General features: G+C 44.0%; 1 long non-coding RNA gene across 1 annotated transcript; it reads right to left on the reverse strand.

Annotated features, from left to right (window-relative positions):
* Positions 1–1,892: 1,892 nt before the first annotated feature.
* Positions 1,893–5,019, reverse strand: LOC112494599. The gene is made up of 3 exons (XR_003060187.1): positions 4,622–5,019; positions 2,515–2,719; positions 1,893–2,175 (listed from the first exon to the last, which is right to left on the reverse strand). It is a non-coding gene; the product is annotated as an uncharacterized LOC112494599 (long non-coding RNA).
* Positions 5,020–6,421: the final 1,402 nt, after the last annotated feature.

The raw sequence follows: 6,421 nt of genomic DNA on the forward strand, positions 1-6,421 counted from the left end.
CATGTCCCTCAACGCGGATATAGCTAAGCCACGTCAAGTCGAGTAGCTAAGTTTAAAATCTTCTTTTCTAATGATTTTCTCTTGCGAAAGGAATTGGAGCGTCGCAGTATTTTTAAGCTCCATTTCTTTACTAAGATTGGACGAAGAAATATCCTAAAAATGATAAATAAAATATTATTAGAATAGTAAAGTCATACTGTATACTCATTAAGTTTTAATTTCTCCATCGTGGGAAACTTAACGAGGATATTTTGTAAAACAAGAAATAATTCATCCTTATCCTTCCCAATGATGAAGATCATACTCCAACAAAGTCCCCAAGAAGAGGCACCAATTCAGGAAGCGAAGAGATATTACCTGACGGAAGATCGTGCAATTTCACAAGGATGAAACCAGGACCCATGTAGATGCTGGAGTTTCAGGAATAATCACAAAATGACATAAGTCTTTTTTACGGCCGGTACAGCTAGGTAGGTTCGACAAAGTATCCCTCGAGGGGGTGGTTTGCTGGGCAATCGGCCGAGTCGTGGGTCCGCGACGCATAAAAATATGCCACGGGGGTGCCATAATATTTTCCTTCAAAAGTTATCATCTCACCGGGCGGACATGGCCGACAGAATCGATTGTCATTCTAGAAAGTATTTTGTGCGAACCTCGAAAACAAGTCAGCTGCTGCCACTGGGGTAAAAGTTGGTCAACGAAGCGTGGCTTCTCTCCTAATCATCGTTCTAATTATCTTGGTAACCCAATCCCACCAGCGCTCCTTGGCTTCTTGCTTCGATTCCCTTCAGTTCGCTCTTCCTTAACGTTGTCTTAGAGTTTCACTGACTCTGAATGTCTTACACCGTCTGAACCCTTAAGAATTCCTACCCTCAGAATGTCTCACTGGAGTCTCATGGACCTGGTCTCATCTTTCTCCCTTTCTTCATATACTTCCCTCCACAAGTCTTATTTTCCAAATCTTCAACAATCTCTAACAATTTATTCAATACCCTCACTCAAGATATACCATATATATCACAGTTTCGAAGTTCTGCAAACTGCATACAGTTTCTATATAACTTCAGTTCTCACCAGTACAATGGATACGAAGTGAGAACCAACAGTCTGTGGGTCTGTCGGTGACCGCCCATCTAAGTTTAACAATTAACGGCACCTCGGGAAAAAAAAAAATTAATTGCAAGGTTTCCTCTACGTCAGGAACACTCGTAGCAATCTGACCGAAAGACGTCTTACAGATCCTCAATTCTGTAATCTTCTTTTTTTAAGGTTTGTACCAGGTCGATCGCTGTACGTACTAGACGCATCTAAATCGTTCCTGTCTTTCCCTCTTGTTGCAAGGGTGGCTTGATAGAAGTGACGAGGATGTCTCGTGCTCCTTTACTTTTAGCCCCCACGTTGTCGTCAGACTTGACATCCCGACAAGAAGTATTTGTCATACGTCGATAGGCGTCAGAATTGACACACTCGCCGGGCGTGAAACGGAAGCGTGGCTGGGGAAGCCGGGGCTTCAAGCGAGGGATAAATATTTGAGGAATTTGTCGCTGGAAAAAGGGGGCGAGGATTCCGAAAGCGAGAGGAACGCCTCGACGACACACACGTCGTGTAGGTAGTGCGAGGACACGTCGGAATAAGAAACGGGACTATCGCTTGTTTGGCGGAACGATAAAAGGATTTCGTTCAATTTGCATAGTCAGTTTAACGTTCACGAGTCTCAAAATGCGTAGCGCGTCTATTCTGACCTCTATAAAAATGTTCAAGTTTCAATCATGGACACCATCGTCTACATAACTCAGACTCAATACAAAATTTGTCTGTGATAATAAAATTGCACAAATCAATAGTGACAAATGATCCATCTAATTTTCAACGGAAGACAAAAAAATAGCATATAAAATTAAAAAATTGACAGTGACTCTTACCAAGCCGCGGTTACGTATTGGTACCCTCGTGGCAGCATTTGACTAAAGTTTTCACGACTCAAGAGAAGGGTTTGAAAGGCCATTTTCGGAAAGGGTCTAATTAGAATTTTGCACTCAGTGGAAAATCAGTGGCGCGCGGTGATAAGTTAGGTATATAATTGGCGGATTGGGCGGGGTCGAGGGAGGAGGGTGGCACTATGGTGCACGGTGGTGGATGAAATTTTGGGCAATAGACATCGAGAGACATGGGGACCTGGAACCGAAAGCGACAACTTTGAAAAGCGTGGGCGCGCTAGCGTGAAAAGCATAGATACTCGCTGAATTGCGTGAATGATGCCACGGGCCATCAGGAGAGACAGAGAGAGAATCAAAGAGAGGGCCCTGTATATGCGTGAGAGATAGAGAGGCAGTTCATTAATGGATTAAGAGTAGTCGATCGATACGATTAGCAGCGTATGAGCGTACGTTTTCAGCTAGAGCACCAGCGACAGTACAGTAGAGTACTATGACGTTATACCATAGCATATTTATAGTATAGTATATGCCTATACATATTGCAGTTGGTAGGTACTATATGGCAGCGAACACGTACCTGAAAAACTTAACCTAATTTAGGGTCGACTATTGATCACTAAATTGATATGAGCGACGTGTAGTTCGTCTCGGCATCTTCGCTCCCTTACACGTCCCATCACCATTTCTCGGCCCCTTTTTTCCTTCCTTCGAGCGCGCATTGCCTCCCTGTGTCCTTGCGTCCTCGTATGGGGGATGAATTTTAAAACTATCCCCAGGAGACCCTGCAAGGAGCATCTCTTAAAATCCGGCTAAGCGTGGGAGAATTTGCCATGGGCTTGTTCCTGCGTGGGTGCTACACGTCCCTCGGGAAAGGGTGTCGATATACCCGTTTCGGGCTTCTACATTGGCTTTGGTTACGTAGCTACTTGATTTGAAACTAGGGGGGTAGTTGCCCTTAGAACGAAATGCTATAGATATACTATAGCTACGGTGTAAAAGCGAAGAATGGATTTGGAATAGACATTTCTTTTTTGTGTGCTAAACCTAAGTTGTAAATGTGTTATACTGAATTGCAGTCCTTGTATTTTTATTTTGAGGTTATAATAGCATCTTGCAAGGGATGATTGGGTAAGACGCACAGTTAGGGTTCCTCCAGGGGCGACCGGAGGTCGGACGTAGGTTAGTCCTCGTGCGGATACGCTGTCGTCGCTTTAATAAGCTCCCTTTCTGACTGAAGCTCACTCCTTCCCTTATACAGCATCCCTTAGCTACAGAATCAAGAACCGTCTTGGGCACCCTTTACGCGCGTGAAGGGCGAACTGCAATTTGATAAACTGTCACCGCCGTATGAGCTACTGTCCCTTTGTTACCCTCACAAGAATACGGAAGACACCCCTCGAGATTGTTCGTTTGCGATTTTTCTAGGGGGTGGTTTCAGCACGTCTTGTATCGTAAATCATTGTACTTGTCGAATGCGTTAGAAATGTCGACTCGTGAAAATTTACTTTTTGCTTTAATTAACTCGTGTAATTTTATCAATAATCATTTTTTTACTGGTTCTACGAGAGTACATTTAATTTCATGAAATATCGTTCCTACCATTTTTCACTGTTACTAAATGCATAGGAATTCACCCTACGAAATGGATATCGGACGCATCGCACAGTGGCTCTTTCCATTTCCATGTAAACGAGGCCCATAACTTGCGGACGTAAAATCTCCCAAAAATTACAGCATTAGTAGTTAGTTCCGCGCGGCAGATCACGGCTGATACACCCGCGAGCGATTACATTAGGTATGGAGATGGGCAAGTACCAACAACCCTCCTACCAAAAGGCAAGTCTGGACAAACTGAAATTCTGGACCACGATGATCATTTTCAGAAGAGAAACCTCTTATATACCTCTTATATGCTTATATGTTAATAAAAAGTCCTAATGCAAGAGTTGGAGCCTGTACGTAACAGAGAACAAAAATATTTGATCAAGATCCAATGATGTACATGAGACCAATTTTAGAAACCTCTGATACCTGAAGTTTGTACCCAGGCGTTTATGCCATCTAACAAAATATGATCAGAATCAAACTACACGATGTACCTTTTGGAAAATAATATTTTTTTAATGAGTTTTCAAAAAGATTTCCAAGCGTACTGTAAAATACGAGTAGAGCAGTGGATTATCCTCTTAAAGGGCTCAACTAAAGGAGAACCTCAGTATGTAACATACATGTGTATAGAGAGCGAGGTAGATAGTCGAATGGTCCGGCTACCAGCTGCACTAGGAGCTATGGATAGAGGACCTTGGCTCTCTAGGGAAATGATCCCACTTTGCCATGGCAAAATGGAAATGCCCTTGGAAGCTGGGCATCCGCCTCGATCACGATGGACCAATCCAATGGAAGGGCTGGGTTTTGTCCAGGATGACGATGCCGATAACGAGAAAGACACAGTTAGGAGGGTATCGCGAGGTAAAGTACCCAGGCGCTTTGTCGGTTCTTTCCTAAGTACGCATAGAGGGTGGTTATCGAGGGTGCCTACATATGTGATTTGAACACTGTGAGAACATGTGTCCTCCCCACGGTCGTCCCATGGGATCTAATAGGGATGCGTGGAACTGGAGGTTGCTCGGATACGGCGGATAGTCTAGTGGTACAGCTAATCTCTACCCTTATGCAAGTCTTACCTTGAAGTTGAAGATTTCATTGGAAAAGCCATACGAAGAGGAGCTCCTATCCCATCCAAGGATCCAAGGATCTTTTAATTATATGGGAAAGTACAGACTCTTCTGGAGATATGATGCAGATGGGAGATTAGAAAGTGATACTCTTAGGGTAATACGGAGAGTGAGAGCAAGAGGTGAGAAAAGGGGTTAAACGTCTCGACTAATGGCGATGGTCATAATATTTAATCACTACTCGTTTATTCCCCCGAAAGCCGCCTTAGCACCAAAGTTTCGGTAGCGGCGACAGGAAAATTATAGTCCTTGCGCAATGCAGATATATATTAATAAACAATATAAATTTTGTTTAGCAATGATACAAATATTTTTTCAAACAGAATTCAGACATGTCAAACGCGTTCCAGAACATTTTTCCGAAGGGATGTTTAAGGTTGGATTCCATAGCAATCTGTATATTGCTACTCGTGTAGTGGGACAATAGAACATCCGGCCGTATAAAGCCTACTGGCTTCAACCCCTTCCGATCTTAAAGATTGCGAAACAAACGAGAGAGCGTCGTAGAGAAAGGAGCAGAGGGAAATAGGGTGTCAAGCCAAGGGTAGCTATACGTTCTAGGCATCCCTTTAAGGCGACAAGAGCTGGATATTTACGTAGGGATGTTTAGAGGGGACACGGTGGGCTATATTGTTGGTCGGGGGTATAAAGGAAACCATGGCGAAAATTGTCCGCGGGATTTCGCGGCACGAGTACTTTCATTAAATCCCGATAAGACCTTCGAGCTGTCTGAAGGTAAAGGAAACGGCTGGAGTTTGATTCGTCGGCGGAAAAACGAGCGGCGAGTAGGAAAAACTCACCCCTGTCTTCATCTTTCATCCTTGAACTGGTAAACTCATTCCCGTTTATACAGCGAGGAAGAGAAGGAGATGGACTTAATAGAGAACGAGTATAAGGGATGCTGGGTAAGGTTAAGGGTAGGTAGGGTGGCGTTTCATTTTTTGACACCCGGTGTATTTGATTCCACCCTTGTAATAAACCCCAGGGGTTGCTGCCGTCGGTCCCGTTCTCCCTACATGTCATATCGACACCTCACCCCAGAGGGTAGGTGACTGCTAGGTAATTTGCTTTCTTATTTTCTCTCCCAGTCACCTTCCATCCGGATCGCCCTAACCTTCTGATACTCTCACCCTTCGTACGTCCTTCCATCCTTTCTAGGTTTTACGATGCGAATTCGACGACCTCCCCTTCCGTTCTCTCATTCCAACAAGGCGACGTCTTCGCGTCCATTCGTTGCCTAGTTGGGCCAATCTTTATCTGTATAGAGTTTCCTTTTTCTCTAGATGATCATGAACGCCTTTATTTTAACTCCTGGCTAAAACCTCCACGGAACGTAATATCGAACTCGATAAGCCCCGACTTCTTGTCTCGGGTATAATCTGATTTGGATCACCTCCAGACCAGAACTTCTTGATACTTTACTCCTTTGGTTTCCCTCGACAATCCTGTTACGTCAAACCGTCGTATGTACTCGGCACGTTCCCATATGGGAAGATTACCACGTAGGATTGAGAGGTAATTTTTTTAATCGATATAAATAATATATGAAAAGTTGGTCTGGTATGACTGGAATTAATAGTAGAGTATATTTTTTATGACAGAGGGTTTAGGTACTGCGAACGTCTTTGAAAAGTAGGGAGGTTATAGTAATGTCGGGGTCCGCAAGGACCGCGTGTAAGGCGCGGAAAGCAGCAACCCTTCCAAAGCCACCCCAGTGACACCCCCGACTCGAGGGAACGTCTCCAGGAC

The sequence above is a fragment of the Cephus cinctus genome, unplaced genomic scaffold (assembly GCF_000341935.2).
Source record: "Cephus cinctus unplaced genomic scaffold, Ccin1 Ccin1_scaffold0661, whole genome shotgun sequence".
Lineage (NCBI taxonomy): Eukaryota > Metazoa > Arthropoda > Insecta > Hymenoptera > Cephidae > Cephus > Cephus cinctus.